The following is a 25,932-nucleotide window of genomic DNA, read 5'->3' as shown; positions in this document are numbered from 1 at the left end:
GGTCACTGAAATACTGCAAGCTTATATGGTGTCATAATTTTTCCTCTGTCTGTTTTTGGTCAGATTCTCTGTTGAATCTTCAGACTGGGACATTAGCCTTTAAACAGTTTGAATAATCACCATTTTACATTTATATTTCAACATCTAGCTTGAGATAATGTGCAGTTATTTACCATTTACTTTTAGTATTGAGATGTCAACCTACGTTTTTAGATATGTCTCTTTTGCCAGTATTACCGGATCTAAAATAGTCACCAAGCTGGTTTTCCCCTGAGATTGTGACATGTGGCTTACTTCAATAAGTGGCTTCAGTGGCTCAGCTCCTTCTGAAAATTGTCAAGTCAGGTTGCCAGCTGTATTATTCTTTATTTTGTCTCCATATCTAATAGGAGGTGTTGACTTCAGGCATTGGGTCCCTGGGCGGTTTGAGTCCTGGCTCCCTTAGCAATGACCTTTATCCTTGTGTATTCCCATGATACTTGAGGCAAACTATCCCTTCTTTGCTAATTGTACTCAGATGTACACTTCTGGGAGCTCTGTGCATGGTATTTCCTCCAGAGAGCTCATGTCTTTGCGGACTTCCTGAGAGCAGTCTTTCCATCTTGAGGGAATAGGGCAAAATTGGTGTTTCAAGTTAGCACATTTAGATGGTGCAATAAGTTTACAGTGCCAGCCTTAAGCAGCTCATACCTTAAGAGGTAGTGCAAATACGTATTTTTATTCATTGCAGTTGATTTCTACCTTTATTTTTCTACATACTCCTCTTTATGGATTAGGATGTAATTATATACAATGATTATTGGAAATAAAAAATGTTACAAGCCTAACTGATAAAGTAGATAATTATTTCCTGTGGGACTTCTTTCTGTCCCAAATTCTGTCTCTTAAAAAAAAACTTTTATATTTCTTTAATGCAACATTTCCACTACATACTCGCTTAATCTTACTCCTCAGTAACTTCGGTCCTGATGATTTGCAACCACCTCTTATTTAGCTTTCACCTGTCTGCTTGTGCCATGTTAAATTACCTCAAACTCAAGTTTCATCACACTACTTTTCATGTTGAAAAAGAACTTCTTATTTATCACTGTGTCCTATATTAATCCTACCACCATGCACTCAATAATATGGTCAGCACCACCCAACTATCAAAATGTACTTCCCGTGACTTCTCATAACACATTCTCTATTAGAGCTGGGCTTTTCCCTCCTTCCTAATTAGGTGTCCCAACTTAACTTTCACTCATGCTTTTTTTTTCTCACTGGGAATATCTTGATCTTCCATGGCTGACTTTTGCTCATATAATCATCCTTTAAGAGAGAACCTAATCTGTATATTCCCCAATATGCTTCACACCTACTTTCCCCCATTAAGTGATTCTTTACTTTTCAAATTCCTAAGAGGAATCTGCTGCTGATCAGTTTGTCCATCCTCATTAACTAGGCAGAGTATTTTGCAGTGACCATGCCCTCTGCTACCTCTCTTCTGTTTGTAAGCTCCAAACTGAGAGTACATAGAAGAAAATCTTGTTTATTGAAATAATTAGTAAATAGTGAGTGATCAGTAGATATATGCTGTTTGACAGCTCTTTGCTCCATCTTAGAAATGCACGATTCTCCTTCCCAAATGATTGCAAATGTGAAATATTACCTCTAGAATGGCAGGACTTCATTTATTCAACAATTGATATATTTAACCATTGTTACGTACCAGGCATGGGAGATTCAGTAGTAAACAAATTAGGTGCCTCCTCTCACAGAGCTCAATTTGTAGTGTGTGAGTGCATAGGGGGGGTTCACACAGACAATAAACACACTAAATATTTCAAGGATATAGAATTATAGATGATGACATCTGTTTAAAAAAAAAAAAAAACAGACAATGGACATAAGGAGAATGGGGGTAGTGTTAAGGGTGAGTGATTCAAATTTTATTTAATACATCCAAGAAAGACCAAACTGAAAAGGTAATTGTTTTAGGTCAAGTTCCATAAAAACTGACTTTTATATGAAAAAGGCATGCAGAAAGTTTACTGGAAAGTGTTCTTTGGAATAATCCATGTAAGTGAATGAAGGAAGGAATATTGGCAAAAGGAGAAATTGGAGTGTTGTGGAGTTGCAACAGGGAACTTAGCCAGCCCTCTGGGGAGCTTCAAAGCTGAGATGGTCCTTCAGATTTATAATGAAATGGAGCACAAAGACTGGGGCAGTCCACTCCATTTAAGGACCATGACAGCTGGGGACTGGGTGGGGCAGTAACAGAGGCTCCCCTCTGACATTCCTCACTATGCTAACTCTTACTGTACAAGCCAGCAAAAGCAAAATGGGGAGTCTGCCATGTATATTCATTCCAACTGCGATATATACTCATTCCAATTATACATTCAGGGAATTGAGAAATAACTGCTGGCTGGGTCTGTGAATCCACTGGGCCCACTGTGATATTGATGTGGTCCAGGAGACACTTATTACCTGGTTCCCATGTCTCCACTCTAACGTGAGGGCCGCAATGCTACTGCTGGTCCCCACGTATCAAAGTCCAATCAGACCTCCTAGGATTTATTTAGTGAATCTTTATTCTATACATTTGTCATGGTATTGAAGATTTCTCCTTCATGAGGCTCTTTCAGTATCTGGGATCTGGCTCTGAGAAATATCTCAGTTCTGGAAAAAGGATAAGGGATCAAGACATTTTTTGACATTATCCCTCTAATAATTATCCTTGACTCTTGGGGTTGTTTAAATTCGGCAATATTCATATGGCCTGTTCATTTATTTTGGTCTTAAGAACACTCTGTTCTATTAACTATTTCCATAGGTCTCTGCATATCAGGCTCTGCTGGCTGCCACTCTGACCTTTACTCTCTTTATAATATTATACCTGCTTTGGTGCTCATAATTAAATGCTGGTAGCTGGTTTCTATTATTTTGGGGTCTTATAATTCCCATTGCTTTGAGGAAACCTAGGTCTGTAATTGAATTTTCTGTCATCAACCCCTGCCTATAGAGAACCATCTCAATAATGCTGAAATTCCTCCCCCCACTAGTGCATTCCTTACTATTTTAATACATGGAAATCTGCTTGATCATTTCCTAAAGTCTGATTATTTTTCCAATCTAGGAAACCAACTTCTCTGAGCTTTTTGTTGCCTTCCTCTACCATTTGCCCTGGGACAACACTATATCTAGGCTTCTAAGACCCATCCTAGAAAATATGTTGGTACTGTTTCCTAGGGGGTCGGCATCCTGTATCATAGGAAAGGGCTTCTGTATGATACTTCTCCTTTATCCAACTTTATGTTCTACCTTCCTTTGATCTAGCACCCTTAAAATCCAAACATATATAGGTATATATATAAATATGCATATACACTCATCTAGATCCTCTAAGTACATGATGGTTAATCTCTGGAGCTCTTTTGGTTTGTGGGCTCTTTCTTCTGGTAGCAGGTCCAGATCTTCCCTGGTCAGGTTATGTCATAAGTAGATTATAGTTATTAATCTGGTCTCCTGAAGCAGTGGGTAAAGATCCTCATTAGATTGACTATTACCTTGTAAGACAAAGGACTCTGCATTGTCTTCATGCAAGAGGGGGTGTTATCTTTAAAAGGGAATTTTGTAACACTTTTGCCAGCTCAGAAGGTCCAAGTAGAATCTAAGGATTCAAGATTTTTTGATGCATCGGCTCAGGTGTCGCTATTCTAATTATCTAGGTCCCATTCCTTTCCATGAAGACCTTGACTTTGGTGTTACAGTCTTGCCAAGTTTGAAAATTCAATCTTCTGTTGGACTCTCCTACCTTTATAATTAAGTCCTATGCCTGATCATTACTTTTTCCACCTTCATCTCTACAGGAGATCCTCTGACTTTTGGACTATGCATTAAGTTTCTGATTAATCACCCTTGACCTTCCATTGTCATTTTTCAGTGAATTGATAGCTCCCAGCAACAACCATGATGCTACCATCCTTATAATTTCTACTTGCCCTAACGCTTTCAAACACTGAGATTTTTCTTACTTATATATCGTCTCTCACTGATCTCCAATCTCAGATTACTACCAGTGAAATTTAAAAAAACTTAACTGCTTTTGCAAGCCGGGGGCTATCAGTCATAAACCTACCACCAGTAATGGGGCCCTAATTGCCCAGCTGGCTGAAGGTTGAGGGTGGGCGGTGGGTAATCTAGTTCCAATATCCCATTTACAGTCTGCTTCTAAGCGACCACTCCTGGTACCAACTCTCTCAGATTAAGTTTCCTGGAAACAGAATCGGAGGCAGATTTTCATGAAGAAGAGGAGTGGAGAACACCTTTGGCAGATATACCTGTATGGAAGGAGGGAGGTAGAACTCGGCAGTAGGAAAGGGTGAACTATATACAGTTGTAACGAGGGCTTCAACTGATCCTTTGGGGAGTCTGTAACTGGAATGATTCTTCAAAGTTGTACTTGAGAAGGAAGATTAACGTTTATACTCCCAAGTTGCCAGTCATTGGATGAGGGTTGCTTTCAGGTGAGAGTTATAACCTTGGGAAAGGCAGCTCCTTTTGGTCAAGGACCCCTCCCTGGACAGGTACTCATCTGCCAACACTGCCAGTAGCTGGAAGAACAAGTGTCTCAGTCGTGAAAGGAGCTCTTAGTGGTGCAGCAGAATGTTCACTTCAGTAACATTTGGGCAAAGACATCAAAGAGATGAGGAATGAAAAACACGGACATCTAGATGAAGACAAATCTGAGCAAAGGGAATAGTAATTCTGAAGGCTTTGAGGCAGGCATTGGTCTAGTGTGATTGAAGAATCACAGGGAACCAGGGTGGCTGGAGTAGAGTGAGTGCAGGGACAATAGTAGAAGAAGAAAAGAGTGAGTGAGCATGGGGTGGGTCCTTCAGATTATTAAGGGACTCCTAAATTAGCTAAAGACTTAACCCTGTGAGAGTTTGGAAAACACTGCAGGGATTTGAGCAGGGGAATAAATTGATAGAGCCAACACGTTAACAGGAGAATTATGGATAACATGTTGAAAATTAGGAAAATTTCACAGTAATACGGGTAAAAGGCAACATGATTTAGGCTGAATTGTTGCCATGGTAACAAATGGACAGATTTCAGACTCATGTTACAGGTAGAACTGGTAGGGTTTGAGATGCAGTGTTTAAGAGAAAGAAAGGGGCTTGAGTAATTGTAAGAATGGAGTTTCTACATATTGAGATGAGGAATACTATGGAACAAGCAGATTTAGAGGAGAAAAATCAGGAGCTCAATTTTGAATATCATATTTGAAAAATTATTAGCCACATTAAGTGTTCAAGCAGGCTACCCATACATGCGTTTCAATGTCAGAATTTTGGGTAGAATATAACTTTTAAAGTTGAGGTATACTTAATTTACAATGTTGTGTTTGTTTCAAGTGTACAGCAAAGTGATTCAGTTATACATACATACACATATGTATGTATTCTTTTTCAGATAATTTTCCATGATAAGTTATTACAAGATATTGAGTGTAGTTCCCTGTGCTATACAGTAGGTCTTTGCTGTTTACCTATCTTATATAGAGTAGTGTGTATATGTTAATCCCATACTCCTAATTTATCCCACCCCCTATCCCCATTGATAACCATAAGTTTGTTTTCTTTGTCTGGGAGTCTGTTTCTGTTTTGAAAATAAGTTCATTTGTATCATTTTTTTTCAGATTCCACATATAAGTAATATCGTATGAGGGCTAGAATGTAATTTGAAAGTCATCAGCAGATAATGACATTTAAAGCTACAATAGTAGATGAAATAATCAAGGGAACATGTAAAGAGAGAAAAGACGTTCAGGGACTGTGTCCAAGGTCATTTAAAGAAGTCTGAGAAGTTGCCACTAATGTGGAAGGAGAAGAGTCTGGAGAATAGATTGTTCTCCTAGAAGCCAAGGGAAGAAAGGGTCTTAAGAAAATGGAGTGACTAACTCGGTCAAAAGCTACTGACTGGTCAAGTAAAAAATATACTGAGAATTAATCATTGAGTCTGATAAGGCCTACATCTAATATTTCCAGGGCCAGAGTATCATTCAAAGCATGTGTATTAGACATCTAAATATTTATGTTATAAATCAAGCTTACAAACTTAAAAGAAAAATTCTTTCCTCTTACTTAAAAAAGTAACTTGATAATGCTGTGAAAAGACATGTTCAAATTTAACACAGTTTGCCTCCTTTTCATTAGTGAAATATGAAAGTGTAAGGATCCTACTCCCCCTTCTCTTCCCACTATCCACTCAGTGCTCTGCCCTGAGAACTCTTGCACAGGCAAGCCCTGGCCAGGTTCTGTTAACAGCCGACAGACAGGCTGCCTTTTGGCAATCTCTTTTGGCAAGCCCTCTGGCCTAGGGATAAGTATGTCAGTGGTGTGATCTACTCCTGAGTGGTCAGACTCACAGAAGAGGCCCATGCAGATCCTGAAGTGGGTTTAAGTGATCTTAGCAGGAAATTATGGGGTTCTGGTTGCCTGGAGTGTGGGCTACAAGAGGAGTGTAGGCTCCAGGTGGGCATTTCCCCTTGGCCTCCTGAACTCCTTGCTCCACTGGGGAGAAGCTCAGCCTGTGAAGGGCCAGAGCAGGAATTTCCAAGTTGCAGGGCCCAGGGAAGTGTCCCTTGTTGACTGGTTCTAGAGGTGATACAGAATTTAGAAACATTGTCCTGGATAATAGTGGTTTCAAGGCATTGTCAAGAGTGGGAAAAAAACCCAAAAGAACAAAAAAAGAGGGTGTAGGGGAGAAAAATTAGAGACTGCAATGGACATTGCTTTCAAGGTGCTTTCCTGTACAGGAAACAAGAGGACTAGCATGGTAACTGGTAGGGGAAGTTGATAAAAAGAGGCTGCTTTAATCTTGAGAGAGAAAAATGGAGCTAGAGGAATCAGGCTCCCTGACTTCAGACTATACTACAAAACTACAGTCATCAAGACAGTATGGTACTGACACAAAAACAGAAATATAGAGCAATGGAACAGGATAGAAAGCCCAGAGATAAACCCACGCACATATGGTCATCTTATCTTTGATAAAGGAGGCAAGAATATACAATGGAGAAAAGACAGCCTCTTCAATAAGTGGTGCTGGGAAAACAGGACAGCCACATGTAAAAGAATGAAATTAGAACACTTCCTAACACCATACACAAAAATAAACTCAAAATGGATTAAAGACCTAAATGTAAGGCCAGACACTATAAAACTCTTAGAGGAAAACATAGGCAGAACACTCTATGACATAAATCACAGCAAGATCCTTTTTGACCCACCACCTAGAGAAATGGGAATAAAAAAAAAAATACAGTGGGACCTAATGAAACTGAAAAGCTTCTTCACAACAAAGGAAACCATAAACACAATGAAAAGACAACCCTCAGAATGGGAGAAAATATTTGCCAATGAAGCAACTGACAAAGGATTAATCCCCCAAATATACAAGCAACTCATGCAGCTCAATATAAAAAAAAAAAAACGCTATTGAAAAATGGGCAGAAGACCTAAATAGACATTTCTCCAAAGAAGATGTACAGATTGCCAACAAACATGTGAAAGGATGCTCAACATCACTAATCATTAGAGAAATGCAAATTGAAACTACAATGAAGTATCACCTTGCACCAGTCAGAATGGCCATTATCAAAAAATCTACAAACAATAAATGCTGGAGAGGGTGTGGAGAAAAGGGAACCCTCTTGCACTGTTGGTGGGAATGCAAATTGATACAGCCACTATGGAGAACAGTATGGAGGTTCCTTAAAAAATTAAAAATAGAACTACCATACGACCCAGCAATCCTACTACTGGGCATATACCATGAGAAAACCATAATTCAAAAAGAGTCATGTACCACAATGTTCATTGCAGCTCTATTTACAATAACCAGGACATGGAAGCAACCTAAGTGTCCATCAACAGATGAATGGATAAAGAAGATATGGCACATATATACAATGGAATATTACTCAGCCATAAAAAGAAACAAAATTGAGTTATTTGTAATGAGGTGGATGGACCTAGAGTCTGTCATACAGAGTGAAGTAAGTCAGAAAGAGAAAAAAAAAATACCATATGCTAACACATATATATGGAATCGAAAAAAAAAAAAAAAAAAAAAACAGGTTCTGAAGAACCTAGGGGCAGGACAGGAATAAAGATGCAGACATAGAGAATGGACTTCAGGACATGGGGAGGGGGAAGTATAAGCTGGGATGAAGTGAGAGAGTAGCATTGACATATATACACTACCAAATATAAAATAGATAGCTAGTGGGAAGCAGCCACATAGCACAGGGAGATCAGCTCAGTGCTTTGTGACCACCTAGAGGGGTGGGATAGGGAGGGTGGGAGGGAGATGCAAGAGGAAGGGGATATGGGGATATATGCATATCTATAGCTGATTCCATTTGTTATACAGCAGAAACTAATACAACATTGTAAAGCAATCATACTCCAATAAAGATGTTAAGAAAAAAAAAAAAGAGGCTGCTTTTGGTCCATCTGTGTCGTACAGAGTGAAGTAAGTCAGAAAGAGAAAAACAAATATCGTATATTTATGCATATATGTTGAATTTAGAAAAATGGTACAGATGAACCTATTCGCAGGGCAGGAATAGAGACGCAGATGTAGAGATAGGATGTGTAGACACAGGGCAGGGGGAAGGGAGGGATGGATTGGGACATTGGGATTGACGTATATACACTACCATGTATAAAACAGATAGCTTAGGTAGTGGGAATCTGCTGTATAACACAGATAGCTAAGCTCGGTGCTCTTTGGTGACCTAGGTGGGAGGATGGGGGAAGAGGGGCTGCAAGGGAGGTCCAAGAGGGAGGGGATATATGTATACATATAGCTGATTCACTTTGTTGTACAGTAGAAAATAACACAACATTATAAAGCAACTATACCCCAATTTTTTTAAAAAAGGATGGTTTTGTATATGCTGATGGAAAGACACAGTGGAGAGGAAAAATGTTAAAAGTTGATAGTGCATAATAGAGAAGGGATGGTATTGTCAAAGTGATATCCTTGAGTAGGTGATGAGGAATGGGATGTCATGCACCGTGGATGGTTGTTTTCTGTTAGAACACCAGACAGTTCATTCACAGTAACAAGAGAGAAGGAAAAGTAAATAAATATAGAAGCAGGTAGAGGTTAGGTGTGATGGTGGAAGGGTTTAAATGTCTTTGCTGGTTGCTTCTCTTTTCTCAGTGAAATAGCAACAGTGGGAACATGTGTTGGAGATACAAGAAAAAAAGAAAAAGAATAAAATAGTAACCTACTTCCTTATCAGCTGTTATTTAACTAACTCCTTGTATCAGTCATGCAACCCCACCCACCGGCCTCTACCAACGATTTCTCAACAGCCATTCATGTTCTCCAAATCATCCAATCCTTTTTCTTTTAGGAGTTGTCCTTGAATTCTTTGCAAATCTGGAGATTGCTAACCACTCATTCCTCTGAAGCCTCTCTCACTAGGGCTTTCCTGCTAGGGCTATTCTCCTTTTCTGCCTTCACACCTTGTCTTCGCTAAATTCTTTCTCTTACTCATTTCTAAAGCCAGGTTTTTTCATGTTTCTGTCTTTTAAATCCCCTGTTCCCTCTCCAGGCAGTCTCGTTTCCTCTTTAGGGTTCAACGATCACAAGATGAAGTCGTTTACCCCAAATGTATACCTCCACATAGACCACCCCCACTTCAGTTTGTGTTTAGTCCTACAGCACTTCAAAGTGAAAGTGTTTGAAAGTGAACTCACCATAGTTCCTGATGAACCCTCCCTCATTCTCTTGAGCAGCAGCATAACTCTCTTCATCCCTCACACTTGAAATCTGAGACATTTCTGTTTCTTCCTTTCTTCCTATGTTTAATATAGTTTGATAGCACTCAAAAGCGCTTTCAAATCCTTTTCTCCCTTTCCACTTCCTTTGCCAACTCCCTTATCCAGACACACAGTTCCCTCTCTCTCCCTGATTATTGGAGCAGTCCCTTAAAGATTCTCAATTCCTCTTTTCTTTTAACGACACTCTTATTCAATCTGGCATCATGGGGCTGGAAGATTTATATTCCCAAGGAGCAAATGGCAACGTCTCTTATGACACGTCCATTGTTTAAATTTAAGACAAACTTTTAAGCCTACACTAGTTGATCTCAATCCACCTTTCTCCTAAATTTTACATTTCTTTCCTGTTTATTCTAAATCCCACTCAAAAGGAATCACGTACTATTTCCCACACATTTTGTGAAACTTCATGCATTTCATCGTCAACCTTGGGCTATTCTTGTTGCCACATAGCCCTTTCTCAACTTAAAAAATATGTTAATGCCGAATTGAAACGCCACTGCATCGAGTACTTTCAACTCTATCCTAACTTGAAAGTAATATTTTGTGAAAAATAGAAAATTTTACTGGCACCACTTTTATAGTACTAATTGAACTTATTGCAATTTATTTAAATTATCAAACTTATTACTCATACTAATTGACATGCTGTAGGCTTTGGAAACAAAAATCTAAAATACTATATGTATTGGTACTTTAGTCAGAACTCTTCTGCAGTGAAAGGAAATGTTCCGTATCTGCACGGCCCAGTTCAGCATCCCCTAGCTGCGTGTGGCTAGTGGACACATGAAGTGTGGCTAGTACAACTAAGGAACTAAATTTTAAATTTTATTTAATTTTAATCATTTTTATTTAAATAACTGCAAGTGGCTTTTTTTTTTTTTTTTTTTTTTGCGGTACGTGGGCCTCTCACTGCTGTGGCCTCTCCCGTTGCGGAGCACAGGCTCCGGACGCGCAGGCGCAGCGGCCACAGCTCACGGGCTCAGCCGCTCCGCAGCATGTGGGATCTTCCCAGACCGGGGCACGAACCCGCGTCCCCTGCATCGGCAGGCGGATTCTCAACCACTGCGCCACCAGGGAAGCCCGCTTTTTGATATTTCATGTTTGGCCTGCAAATGGACTCTAAGATTTCCTGGGCTACCTCCCTCTGCAAAATCCATTCATCTCACCCCATGCAAACCCTTGCTGTGAACGCTGCTATAAGATTCAGACCTCACCCAGCCATTGCAGAACTTCACTGTATGTACCAACTTTGGCCCTCTTCCTATGACTCACGTTACGTGAATCCTGATCTGGTTATTTCCTCCTTTTCCCGGACCACCTGAAGCACGTGAAAGCCTGAAAGCAGTCACAAAAACGCTAACCCTCGTTCTTGTATTTTAACTCTTTTTTGTTGTCATTTCTGTATTCTACCCACATATGGGTTAGAGAGACATTACTGGCTGCTTGATGGGAGCAGGAAGAGAAATGAACCTGTTTCAATGACTGTGCATTTTTCTCGCCCTTCATTGTGCTAGCTAAAGAATAATTTCACATCTTCATTGAATTATCCTTTCCCTGGCAAATCATCAAGTGATTTCTCTGCCTATTCAACCCTACTTACATTTCTACCAAAGTTCTGAACTGTAGTCACAATGAAAAATGACACTCTTTAAGAATATAAAATATAGTTAGGGCAACAATACAGGTATACATGAAAAGAGAACTATGATACATGAGGTTTATAGTTAATGTCAAAAGAATTGTACACACACACACAAACACACACACGCACATACACACACAAGATTTAAGGAGTTCAGAGGAGAGACCTATGGTTTTTACATGCTTTTATATATTAGAAATGTGATATGAAGAAGTTATGATTTTAGCTGTACTTTTTTTTTTTTTTTTTTTGTGGTACGCGGGCCTCTCACTGTTGTGGCCTCTCCCGTTGCGGAGCACAGCTCCGGACGCGCAGGCTCAGCGGCCATGGCTCCTGGGCCCAGCTGCTCCGCGGCATGTGGGATCTTCCCAGACTGGGACACGAACCCGCGTCCCCTGCATCGGCAGGCGGACCCTCAACCACTGCACCACCAGGGAAGCCCTAGCTATACTTTTAATTATAGATAAAATTTAAAATAAAAGGCATTCAGAACACAGTGTAGAATACTGAAAGGACATGTAATTTGTAGGCAGACATGCCATTTTCTTAGTAATTGTGTCATCTTGTACAAATTCCTTAGTATTTAAGGACTGAGAGGCTTAGTGTTCTTTTTTTGTTTTAATTTTTTATTGAAGTATAGTTGATTTACAATGTTGTGTTAATTTCTGCTGTATAGTGAAGTGATTCAGTTATACATATATATACATTCTTTTTAAGAATATTCTTTCCATTATGGTTTATCATAGGATACTGAATATAGTTCTCTGTGCTATACAATAGGACCTTGTTGTTTATCCATTCTATATGTAAAAGCTTACATATGCTAACCCCGAATTCCCACTCCATTCCTCTCCCAAACCCCTCCCCCTTGGCAACCACCAGTCTGTTCTCTAGGTCTGTGAGTCTGTTTCTGTTTCATGGGTAGGTTCATTTGTGTCATATTTTAGATTCCACGTGTAAGTGATATATCATATGGTATTTGTCTTTCTCCTTCTAACTTACTCCACTTAGTATGATTATCTCTAGTTTCATCCCTGTTGCTGCAAACGGCATTATTTCATTCTTTTTATGGCTGAGTATTATTCCATTGTATACATATATACCACATCTTCTTTACCCATTCATCTGTCAGTGGACATTTAGGTTGTTTCCATGTTTGGGCTATTGTGAATAGTGCTGCTATGAACGTAGGAGTGCGTGCATCTTTTTAAGTTATAGTTTTGTCTGGATGTATATCCAAGAGTAGGATTGCTGGATAATATAATTCTATTTTTAGTCTTATGAGGAAACTCCACACTGTTTTCCACAGTGGCTGCATCAACTTACATTCCCACCAACAGTGTAGGAGAGTTGCCTTTTCTCCATACCCTCTCCAGCATTTGTTATTTGTAGAATTTTTCATGATGGCCATTCTGACCAGTGTGAGGTGATACCTCATTGTAGTTTTGATTTGCATTTCTCTAGTAATTAGTGATGTTGAACATCTTTTTCATGTGCCTATTGGCCATCTGTATTTCTTCTTTGGAGAAATGTCTGTTTAGATCTTCTGCCCATTTTTCATTTGGGGTGTTTGTTTTTTGTTTACAATGTTCTTTTGAAGATTAGAAATAATGTCTGTAAAACTCCTAGCATGGTTCCTGGAGGATCATAGGGATTTAGTACAGAGTAGCACTTACGGCTTTTCCAGATGAAGAAAATTGCATGTCCTGAGAACCAGAGGCAGGAATCCCTATAGACACAGGTAAGTTTAAGAGAGAGTGTGGTGAGTTGCCATGAACAGATCAGTTTTGCTCAAGGACTGTGTGTATTTGGGAAAAATGGGAGATATACTTAGAAAAATAGATTGAAACAAGATGGTGAAGGGAATTGTATTCCAAGGTAGAAAGTTTACTATAAAGATTGGAAGGAGCCAATAAATATTTTTGAGTAAGGGAGTATCCAAGTAGAAGTGACACCTTAAGAATATAAACCCACCAGTACCATGTCACCTGGCTTGGAAGAAAGGGAATAGAAATAGATTATCAAGTCAGGAGTCTATTACAGTAATTAAAACATTAGAAAATAAGGATGAGAATTAGGGTATTAAATGTGGAAAAGTAATTTTAAAATAATGTACAAACATAAGAACTAGTGTCTAGAAAAAGCTAATAGATGCTTGATGAAAAGAGGAGCATAAAATGAAAACTCGATGCAGTGAAAGGAATACCTTTTTTTGGAGTCAAAGAGTTGGGCTCAAAAACCTGCCTTCACTCTTTCTGTCAATTTAATCATATACCCAGTCTCTGTGAACCTCAGTTAGTTAATTTGTAAAATAAAAATAGTGATACCATTGATTTTGCAGTGTGATTATAATAAGATGGAGTATGAAGATAATTTAAATTCTGAATTGAGATTATGATAGCATCAATAAACAGGATTTGAAATAGAAAATAAGAACAAGATAGCTGAAAAAAAACAACATATTTGAAATAGAAAATAAGACGACTAACATTTTATTTGCCTGATTTACTAAAACAGCAGGTCTCTTTTAGGCAGCATAGAATAGACATTTGAAAATACATGATTAGTACTCAAGAGAGACACAGTTATTTTATTTTGAAAATGAAGGTTATTTTAGAAGTAAGAGAAAGAAATCTAAGCCTGGGATGACATCACCTTGTGAGTTTTTGGGGTTTTTTTTTAACATCTTTATTGGAGTATAATTGTTTTACAATTGTGTTAGTTTCTGATTTATAACATAGTGAATCAGCTCTCTCTCTCTCTCTCTCTCTCTCTCTCTCTCTCTCTCTATATATATATATATATATATATATATATATATATCCCCATATCTCCTCCCTCTTGTGTCTCCCTCCCAGCCTCCCTATCCCACCCATCTAGGTGGTCACAAAGCACCGAGCTGATCTCCCTGTGCTATGCAGCTGCTTCCCACTAGCTATCTATTTTACGTTTGGTAGTGTATGTATGGCCTTGCCACTCTCTCACTTCGTCCCAGCTTACCCTACCCCTCCCCATGTCCTCAAGTCCATTCTCTACGGCTGTGTCTTTATTCCTGTGCTGTCCCTAAGTTCTTCAAAACCTTTTTTTTTTTTTTTTTTTTTTTTAGATTCCATATATATGTGTTAACATACGGTATTTGTTTTTCTCTTTCTGACTTACTTCACTCTGTATGACCATCTTTAGGTCCATCCACCTCACTACAAATAACTCAATATCATTTTTCTTTATGGCTGAGTAATATTCCATTGTATATATGTGTCACATTTCTTTATCCATTTATCAATCGATGGACACTTAGGTTGCCTCCATGTCCCGGCTATTGTAAATAGAGCTGCAATGAACATTGTGGTACATGACTCTTTTTGAATTATGGTTTTCTCAGGGTATAGGCCCAGTTGTGGGAGTGCTGAATCGTATGGTAGTCCTATTTTTAGTTTTAAAGGGACCTCCATACAGTTCTCCATAGTGGCTGTATCAATTTACATTCCCACCAACACTGCAAGAGGGTTCCCTTTTCTCCACACCCTCTCTAGCATGTATTGTTTCTAGATTTTTGGATGATAGCCATTCTGACTGCTGTGAGGTGATACCTCACTGTAGTTTTGATTTGCATTTCTCTAATGATTAGTGATGTTGAGCATCCTTTCATGTGTGTGTTGGCAATCTGTATATCTTCTTTGGAGAAATATCTATTGAGGTCTTCTTCCCATTTTTGGATTGAGTTGTTTGTTCTTCTAATATCGGGCTGCATGAGCTGCTTGTAAATTTTAGAGATTAATCCTTTGTCAGTTGCTTCATTGGCAAATATTTTCTCCCATTCTGAGGGTTGTCTTTTCATCGTGTTTATGGTTTCCTTTGCTGTGCAGAAGCTTTGAAGTTTCATTAGGTCCCATTTGTTTATATTTGTTTTTATTTCCATTCCTCTAGGAGGTGGGTCAAAAAGGATCTTGCTATGATTTATGTCATAGAGTGTTCTGCCTATGTTATCCTCTAAGAGGATAGTGTAGTGCCTGCCCTTACATTTATGTCTTTAATCCATTTTGAGTTTATTTTTCTGTATGGTGTTAGGGAGTGTTCTAATTTCATTCTCCTACATGTAGCTGCCCAGTTTTCCAAGCACCACTTATTGAAGAGGTTGTCTTTTCTCCATTGTATGTTCTTGACTCCTTTATCAAAGATAAGGTGATCATATGTGTGTGGGTTTATCTCTGGGTTTTCTATCCTGTTGCATTGATCTATTTTTCTGTTTTTATGTCTGTACCATACTGTCTTGATTACTGTAGATTTGTAGTATAGTCTGAAGTCCAGGAGCCTGATTCCTCCAGCTCCATTTTTCTTTCTCAAGATTGCTTTGGCTATTTGGGGTCGTTTGTGTTTCCATACAAATTGTGAATTTTTTTGTTTTGGTTCTGTGAAAAATGCCATAGGTGGTTTGATAGGTATTGCATTGAATCTGTAGATTGCTTTGGGTATTGCAGTCATTTTCACAATGTTCATTCTTCGAATCCCAGAACATGGTATATCTCCCCATATGTTTGTAACATGTTTAATTTCTTTCATCAGTGTCTTATACTTTTCTGCATACAGGTCTTTTGTTTCCCTAGGTAGGTTTATTCCTAGGTATTTTATTCTTTTCATTGCAATGGGTGTGTTTCATTGCATTAATTTTGTATCCTGCTATTTTACCATATTCATTGATTAGCTCTGGTAGTTGTCTAGTAGTATCTTTAGGATTCTCTCTATATAATATCAGGTCATCTGCAAATGGTGACAGCTTTACTTTTTCTTTTCTGATTTGGATTGCTTTTATTTCTTTTACTTCTCTGACTTCTGTGGCTAAATCTTCCAAAATTATGTTGAATAATAGTGACAAGAGTAGACAACCTTATCTTGTTTCTGATCTTAGAGGAAATGGTTCCAGTTTTTCACCATTGAGAATGATGTTGGCTGTGGGTTTGTCATATATGGCCTTTATTATGTTGAGGTAGGTTCCCTCTATGCCTATTTTCTGTAGAGTTTTTATCATAAACAGGTGTTAAATTTTTTCAGAAGCTTTTTCTGCATCTATTGAGATTATCATATAGTTTTTCTCCTTCAGTTTGTTAATATGTTATCACATTGATTGATTTGCATGTATTGAAGAATCCTTGCATTCCTGGGATAAACCCCACTTGATCATGGTGTATGATCCTTTTAATGTGCTGTTGGATTCTGTTTGCTAGTATTTTGTTGAGGATTTTTGCATCTATATTCATCAGAGATATTGGTGTGTGATTTTCTTTTTTTGTAGTATATTTGTCTGCTTTTGGTATCAGGGTGATGGTGGCCTCATGGAATGAGTTTGGCAGTGTTCCTCCTCCTGCTATATTTTGGAAGAGTTTGAGAAGGATAGGTGTAAGCTCTTCTCTACATGTTTGATAGAATTCGCCTGTGAAGCCATCTGGTCCTGGGCTTTTGTTTGTTGGAAGTTTTCTAATAGCAGTCTCAATTTCTTGTGATTGGTACTTATGATTGGTCTATTTATATTTTCTATTTCTTCCTGGTTCAGTCTCGGAAGGTTGTGCCTTTCTAAGAATTTGTCAGTTTCTTCCAGGTTTTCCATTTTGTTGGCATATGGTTGCTTGTAGTAATCTCTAATGATCCTTTGTATTTATGCAGTGTCAGTTGTTACTTCACTTTTTTCATTTCTAATTCAGTTGATTTGAGTCTTCTCCCCTTTTTCTTGATGAGTCTGGCTAATGGTTTATCAATTTTGTTAGTCTTCTCAGAGAACCAGCTTTTAGTTTTATTGATCTTTGCTACTGTTTCCTTCATTTCTTTTCCATTTATTTCTGATCTGATCTTTATGATTTCTTTCCTTCTGCTAACTTTGGGGTTTTTTTGTTCTTCCTTCTCTAATTGGTTTAGGTTTAAGGTTAGGTTGTTTATTTGGGATGTTTGTTGTTTCTTAAGGTAGGACTGTATAGCTATAAACTTCCCTCTTAGAACTGCTTTTGTCACATATCATAAGTTTTGGGTCCTCTTGTTTTCATTGTCATTTGTTTCTAGGTGTTTTTTGATTTCCTCTTTGATTTCTTCAGAGATCTCTTGGTTATTTAGTAGTGTATTGTTTAGGCTCCATGTGTTTTTATTTTTTACAGATATTTTTTCCTGTAATTGATATCTAGTCTCATAGCGTTGTGGTCAGAAAAGATACTTGATATGATTTCAATTTTGTTAAATTTACTATGGCTTGATTTGTGATCTGCTGCTAGCCACGGTGGGTCCTCAAAGTGCAGCAACAATCGACGAGAGGGGGTAGGGAACTGAAAGCACCAAGGTATGGGATCAGAAGGGCAGAAACAACTGATGGTTGCAAGGCAAATTTAATAGCAAAGCATAGCCATATATATACCCCTAAAGCAGGAACTTTGCATAGTCATTGTAAAGCAGGGACTTTGCATAGACATTGTAAAGCAGGGACTTTGCATAGACATTGTAAAGCAGGGACTTTGCGTAGACATTTTTCTATAGAACTGGGCTTTCATCTGGGCTAGTCGCCATCATATCTGCATCAGCGGGTTTATTGCTTGTTCCACAAAGGCACCAACTTCCCCTCCAGCGTTGCTTTTCCTAGCTTTAGGGAACAACCAGGGACTCCCAGTAATTGAGCAGGTCTCTGGAGCGATCTGGCCAAAGGCCATATCCTTTTTTACGTTCATACCATAAAGTCCAGGATGCATACCAAGGAGAGTACAATTGGGCCCTGAGGCTTATGAGGGTCTTAATGGCACATTCCTCAGAGAGCAATGCTCGCCACAGTGATCCAAGATGTGATCTATCCTCGAGAATGTTCCATGAGCATTTGAGAAGAAAGTGTATTCTGTTGTTTCTGGATGGAATGTCCTATAAATATCAATTAAATTCATCTTGTTTAATATATCATTTAAAGCTTTGTTTCCTTATTCATTTTCATTTTGGGTGATCTGTCCGTTGGTGAAAGTGGGCTGTTAAAGTCCGCTACTATGATTGCGTTACTGTCGATTTCCTCTTTTATGGCTGTTAACATTTGCCTTATGTATTCAGGTGCTCCTATGTTTGGTGCATAAATATTTACAATTGTTATATCTTCTTGGATTGACCCCTTGATCATTTTGTAGTGTCCTTTGTCTCTTGCAATAGTCTTTATTTTAAAGTCTATTTTGTCTGATATGAGAATTGCTACTCCAGATTTCTTTTGATTTCCATTTGCATGGAATATCTTTTTCCATCCCCTCACTTTCACTCTGTATGTGTCCATAGGTCTAAAGTGGGTCTCTTGCTGACAGCATATATATGGGTCTTGTTTTTGTATCCATTCAGCCAGTCTGTGTCCTTTGGTTGGAGCATTTAATCCATTTACATTTAAGGTAGTTATCAATTTGTATGTTCCTATTACCATTTACTTAATTGTTTTGGGTTTGTTATTGTAGGTCTTTTCCTTCTCTTGTGTGTCCTGCCTAGAGAAGTTCCTTTAACATTTGTTGTAAAGCTGGTTTGGTGGTGCTGATTTCTCTTTGCTTTTGCTTGTCTGTAAAGGTTTTAATTTCTCCATTGAATCTGAATAAGAATCTTGCTGGGTAGAGTAATCTTGGTTGTAGGTTTTTCCTTTTCATCACTTTAAATATGTCCTGCCACTCCCTTCTGGTTTGCAGAATTTCTGCTGAAAGATCAGATGTTAACCTTATGGGGATTCTCTTGTATGTTATTTGTTGTTTTTCCCCTACTGCTTTTAATATTTTTTCTTTGTATTTAATTTTTGATAGTTTGGCTAATATGTGTCTTGGCATGTTTCTCCTTGTATTTATCCTGTATGGGCCTCTTTGTCTTTCTTGGAGTTGATTGACTATTTCCTTTCCCATATTAGGGAAGTTTTCAACTATAATCTCTTCAAATATTTTCTCAGTCCTTTTTTTCTCCTCTTCTTCTTCTGGGACACCTATAATTTGAATATTGGTGCATTTAATGTTGTCTCAGAGGTCTTTGAGACTGACCTAAATTCGTTTAATTCTTTTTTCTTTATTCTGCTCTGTGATAGTTATTTCCACTATTTTATTTTCCAGTTGACTTACCGTTCTTCTGCCTCAATTATTCTGCTATTGACTCCTTCTAGACAATTTTTAATTTCATTGTTTGTTCACTCTCTAGTTGTTCTATGTCCTTGTTAAACATTTCTTGTATTTTCTCTATTCTATTTCCAAGATTTTGGATCATCTTTCCTATCATTTCTCTGAATTCTTTTTCAGGTAGACTGCTTACTTCCTTTCCATTTGTTTGGTCTGGTGGATTTTTACCTTGCTCCTTCATCTGCTATGTGTTTCTCTGTCTTCTCATTTTGCTTAACTTATTGTGTTTGGGGTCTCTTTTTTGCAGTCTACAGGATCGTAGTTCCCATTGTTTTTGGTGTCTGCCCCCAGTGGGTGAAGTTGGTTCAGTGGGTTGTGTAGGCTTCCTGGTAGAGGGGACTGGTGCATGTGTTTTGGTAGATGAGGTTGGATCTTGTCTTTCTGGTGGTCAGGACCACGTGTGGTTGTGTGTTTTGAGGTGTCTGTGACATTATAATTTTAGGCAGCCACTCTGCTAATGGGTGGGGTTGTGTTCCTTTCTTGCTAGTTGTTTGGCTTAGGGTGTACAGCACTGTAGCTTGCTGGTCATTGAGTGGAACCGGGCCTTAGCGTTGAGATGGAGATGTCTATGAGAGCTTTCATTGTTTGATATTATGTGGAGCCGGGCAGTCTCTGGTGTACCAATGTCCTGATCTCAGCTCTCCCCTTTCAGAGGCACAGGCCTGACACCTGGCCTGAGCACTAAGACCCTCTCAGCCACACAGCCCAGGAGAAAAGGGAGGAAAAAAAGAAAGAAAGAAAAAATAATAAAATAAAGTTATTAAAATTTAAAAAATGATTAAAATTTGAAAGTAATTTAAAAAAACCTCACAGACAGAACTGTAGGACAAATGGTAAAAGCAAAGCTCTACAGACAAAATCACACAAAGTACCATATACTTACACATTCACAAAAAGCGAGAAAGGAAAGTAATTTATATCTGTATATAAAAAAATAAAACAAAAAAGCAAAAAAGCAAGAGAGCAACCAAATCAATAAAAAATCTATGAATAATAATAAACTCTAAATACTAAACTAAGATAAACATAAAACCAGAAACAAGGGCTTCCCTGGTGGCACAGTGGTTGCGAGTCCGCCTGCCGATGCAGGAGACGTGGGTTCATGCCCCGGTCTGGGAGGATCCCACGTGCCACAGAGCGGCTGGGCCTGTGAGCCATGGCCACTGAGCTTGCGCGTCCAGAGCCTGTGCTCCGCAACGGAAGAGGTCACGGCAGTGAGAGACCCGCATACCGCAAAAAACAAAACAAAACAAAACAAAAAAAACAGAAACAAATTAGATGCATAAAGGAAACCTCAATTCTACCATTGCTCCAAAAGTCTACCGCCTCAATTTTGGGATGATTTGTTGTCTATTCTTGTATTCCACAGATGCAGGGTACATCAAGTTGACTGTGGAGTTTGAATCTGCTGCTCCTCAAGTTGCTGGGAGAGATTTCCCTTTCTCTTCTTTGTTCGCACAGCTCTGAAGGTTCAGCGTTGGATTTGGCCCCGCCTCTGCCTGTAAGTTGCCTTAGGGCGTCTGTTCCCGCACAGACAGGATGGGGTTAAAGGAGCAGCTGTTTTGGGGGCTCTGGCTCACTCAGGCTGGGGTGGGGGAGGACAGGGTACAGAATGGGGGGATAGTCTCTGGTGGTAGAGGCCAGCGTGATGTTGCAACTGCCTGAGGATCACGGGACCCTGGCACTGGCAGGCTGCACAGGCTCCTGGGAGGGGAGGGGAGGTGTGGATAGTGACCTGTGCTTGCACACAGGCTTTTTGGTGGTTGCAGCAGCAGCCTTAGCATTTCATGCCTGTCTCTGGTGTCTACGTGGATAGCCATGGCTCGTGCACATCTCTGGCACTCATTTAGCTGGTATTCTGAATCCCCTCTCCTCGCACACCCCAAAACAATGGTCTCTTGTCTCTTAGGCAGTTTCAGACTCTTTCCCAGACTCCCTCCCAGCTAGCTGTGGCACACTAGCCCTCTTCAGGCTGTGTTCACGCAGCCAACCCCAGTCCTCTCCCTGGGGTCTGACCTCTGAAGCCTGAGCCTCAGCTCCCAGCCCCCGCCCACCCCGGTGTGTAAGCAGACAAGCCTCTTGGGCTGGTGAGCACTGGTCAGCACCGATCCTCTGTGTGGGAATCTCTCTGCTTCGCCCTTTGCACCCTTGTTGCTGCACTCTCCTCCGTGGCTCCGAAGCTTCACCCGCACTACCCCTCATCTCCGTCAGTGAAGAGGCTTCCTAGTGTGGGGAAACTATTCCTCCTTCACAGCTCCCTCCCAGCGATACAGGTCCCAACCCTATTCTTTTGTCTCTATTTTTTCTTTTTTCTTTTGCCCTACCCTGGTACATAGGGGAGTTTCTTGCCTTTGGGTAAGTCTGAGGTTTTCTGCCAGCATTCAGTAGGTATTCTGTAGGAGTTGTTCCACATGTAGATGTATTTGTGGGGAGTAAGGTGATCTCTACGTCTTACTCCTCTGCCATCTTGAAGGTTTCCCCTTTGTGAGGTTTTTGAACGTACACTTCTCCTTCCCTGAGTTCAGACCATGAAGAAATCTTACTTAGACCTTGGTAATAGGTTTCCTAGCCTGCCGCTCTTACCCCTCCCATTCAGTTTCCACAACATGGCTAAATATATTCTCCTAACCCAAGTTTGAAAATCTCCACTGATCTGGGGGGCTTGACATTCTCATCTTTCTGCTATATGGATCCAATGAACCAATTTAGTCTCATAACTCACCACATTGCCATAAGTTCATTGTTGTTCTAGGTAAAGTCCCCCAGGACTTTTCAACGTTCCTCACAACAAAGTCTTTGCTTTATCTCTCTGTGCGCTGAAGTTATTTCTATGTGAAATGTTATCATGAATCCCATACATGTCCAGGATATCAGGGTTGCACTCATTTTAAAATTGAAAATATGTTCTATGTAAATTAGAAAATGTCTTTTAGGTAAGTTTAGATCTAGCAGTCAGGGTATTGGATTTATATTGTTAGGTGTTGACTCAAATAACTTGGGTCACATGCAAAATAAGGGAGAATCAGGTTGTCCTTCCTCTTTCCTAGCTTTAAAAATACTGCAAACCCAAAAATTTCTCATTAAGGGCAGGAATGGACCATTGACAGAGTATAGAAGAGGCTTTATTACTTACCATAGTGTTTGCCTAGATGGGCAGCTGACATAACTGAATAATCATTGACAGTTTTATTTGACCTGAGGCCAGTCCTTTTAAAGAGAATTTCCCTAGTTTGAAGTAAATGAAATATTATTTGCACCATCCTACCTCCCCTCTGAGAGTTATCTCTTCTGCCTTTTGGTATATTCTTCCTTAAAAGCTCAGAGGCCTCCCAAGACTTCCCATTTTCCAAATGTCACATTTCCTTCAGAGCCACCCACTAAACAGAATGTCATAATTCAGGCCTATTCTACCCTCCAAAGATCAAGTAGTTAAAGCTGTCTTAGTAAGCAGTGTAGGGAAACAGAAAGTCAAGCAACTCAGTGAGCTTAAATCTTCTTATCTAAAAGTGAAGACATTAAAATCTATTGTCACAAGTGAATGAACTAACAACACATGAGAGAATATTAGAACAGTGTCTGCATATGACTGTTTTTAAAAAATTATATTCTTGTCCTGTGTCAAAAAGAGGTGTTCTGATAACATTCACCTAGGTAACCAGTAATGATTATATCTCCAGCACAATTCTTTATCCTGTGGGTAGCCTAATGGTCATGATTACTAGGATTGTCCATAGATATTCCTGTGTGGATGCTGTGCTATCCATCTGCACTCTCCTTCAGGACTGACTCCCCTACTTGCTAGAATGTTGCTTTCTGATAGCTGAGAGCTGTCAGTTCTCTCCAGAAACTTCCCTCCACTGAAAATATCTACTTCTCCTAAGGTCACATGCCTCCAAGGGGGCTAGTCTGCATCCAGTGACTGGCACCTCAAACCAGCACAAATCCAAAGGGCCTTCCCCGTTCAACAGTCTGTTGCAGAGTTAGCTTCTCAGGGAAACACACCAAGTAACATTCCTCAAGCCAAAACAGACTATCACACCTTCCAGCAGGTCTGTACTTCACCCTGCATTTTGCGTGCCGAACAACATAATTTCAATCCGATCAAGGAAGACGTTCTTGTCACTCAATCTCAATCTATTCCCACAACCGAGGAAACACAGACTATTCATTTTTTAAAAATAATGTACTTTATTTTTTAGAGCAGTTTTAGGTTTACAGCAAAATTGAGCAGAAGTTACAGAGATTGTCCCTACACAGTGGTCCCCACACATGCATAGAGTCCCCCATTATCAACATGCCCCACCAGAGTGGAACATTTGTTATATATGCATTCACTGCTACAAACTAGCCTCTGAGCACTACTTTCACTGCATTCCACACATTTTGATAAGCTGTGTTTTTATTTTCATTTAGTTCAAATATTTTAAAATTTCTCTTGAGATTTCTTCTTTGACCCACATATTATTTAAAAGTATGCTGTTTAATCTCCAAGTATTTGGGAGAATTTCCAGCTATCATTTTGCATATCATTTTGTTATTGATTTCTAGTTTAATTCCACTGTGGTCTGAGAGAAGACATTGTGTAATTTCTACTCTTTTATATTTGTTAAGGTATATTTTATGGCACAGAATCTGGTCTATCTTGGTGAATGTTCCATGCAAACATGAGAAGATTGTGTATTCTGCTGTTGTCAGGTGAAGTAGCCTATAGAGGTTTATTATAGCCAGTTGATTGGTGGTATTGTTGGTTCAACTATGTCCTTACTGATGTCCTGCCTGCTGGATCTGTTTATTTCTGATAGAGGGATGTTGGAGTATCCAGCTGTGATAGTGGCTTCATCTATTTGTTTTTACAGTTTTAACAATTTTTTCCTCATTTTGTTGCTAGGTAAAAACACCTTAAGGATTGTTATGTCTTCTGGGAGAATTGACTCCTTTATCATCATTTAATGTCCCTCCTTATTATTATTTCTCTTTCAATTGTAAAGGATAATTTCTCAGAGTACAGAATTCTAGGTTGGTGGGAGATTTCTCTCAAGAGGTAAAGTGATTTTTTGTCCTCTGGTTTTTTCAGGATCTGTCCTTTACCTGTGATTTTCTGTAGTTTGAATATAATATGCTCAGGTGTCATTTTGGGTTTTTTTGTTTTGTTTGCATGTATCCTGCCTGCTATTCTCTGAGGTTTCTGGATCTGTGATTTGGTGTCAGACATGAATTTGGGGGAAATTCTTAGTCATTATTGTTTCAAATATTTCTTCTGTTCCTTTCTTCTCCTTCTGGTATTCACATTACACATATGTTATGCCTTTTGTACTTGTCCCACAGTTCTTGACTGTTCTGTTCTGCTTTTATTCATTGTTTTTTCTCTCTTTTCAGTTTTTGAAGATTTCTGTTTAGATATCCTCAAGCTCAGAAATTTTTTCCTCAGCTGTGTCTAGTCTACTAAGTCCTCAAAGACACTCATCATTTCTGTTACAGTGTTTTTGTTCTCTGGCACTTCTTTTTGGTTCTTTTTTAGAATTTATATATCTCTGCTTAGGTTGCCCATATGTTCTTGCATGCTTTCTACTTTATTCACTAGATCCCTTAGCATCTTACTCATAGTTGTTTTCACTTCCCAGTGTGATAATTCTAACATCAGTGCTATATTTGAGTCTGGTTTCTGATGCTTGCTCAAACTCTTCAAACTGTGTTTTTTGCCTCTTAGTATACCTTGTCATAGTACTAGGTAAAAGGTACTGCTGCAGTGGGCTTTTAGTAATGTGATGGTAAAATGTGGTGGGGGAAGAGAAGCGTTCTATAGTCCTGAAGTTAGTCCCAATTTAGTGAGTCTGTGCCTCTGGACTGTGAAATTCACAAGGGCTTCTCAGTCCTCCCTCCCCAACCAGGAGGGAACAGGATGTCTAGGGTGGGCTGAAGTTGGGTACTTCCCTTCCCCCAGTTCAGTTAGGCTCTGATATATAGTAAGTCCCCTACATACGAACCTTCAAGTTGTGAACTTTTGAAGATGTGAACTTGCGTTCCATCAATGTCAGGCCTGAGTGAAACTGCAGCTTGCCCTCCATCTCCTATAGCTGACGATCCTTCAGCTCTACCATCTCCCACTTCCCCTCCCTCCTTCAGTCACTAACTCTTCTTGCCTGTTCACTCGATGCCAGCCCCTGGATGCCAGATGTGCTGTACTACTGTAATTTTCAAGGTACTGTACTGTAAGATTAAAAATGTTTTCTTTATTTTTTTGTTTGATTTTTATGTATTTGTGTTAAACGTATTATAAATCTATCACAATACA

At 39.3% G+C, this 25,932-nt stretch overlaps 1 protein-coding gene across 3 annotated transcripts in view; it reads left to right on the top strand.

Moving 5' to 3' along the window:
* The window catches only part of LOC131762898 (platelet glycoprotein 4), a 199,966-nt gene that overhangs the window by 47,260 nt on the left and 126,774 nt on the right, over window positions 1-25,932 (top strand). For all 3 annotated transcript variants that reach the window (XM_067042741.1, XM_067042729.1, XM_067042739.1), the window contains exon 2: window positions 21,010-21,141. The gene's annotated coding sequence lies outside the window, so the exon portion shown is untranslated. The remainder of the gene's footprint in view (window positions 1-21,009; window positions 21,142-25,932) is intronic.

Source organism: Kogia breviceps, chromosome 9, assembly GCF_026419965.1.
Source record: "Kogia breviceps isolate mKogBre1 chromosome 9, mKogBre1 haplotype 1, whole genome shotgun sequence".
In the NCBI taxonomy this organism is placed as follows: Eukaryota; Metazoa; Chordata; class Mammalia; order Artiodactyla; family Physeteridae; genus Kogia; species Kogia breviceps.
Note: the sequence above shows the minus strand (reverse complement) of the source record. Positions and strands in the feature narration are given on the sequence as shown.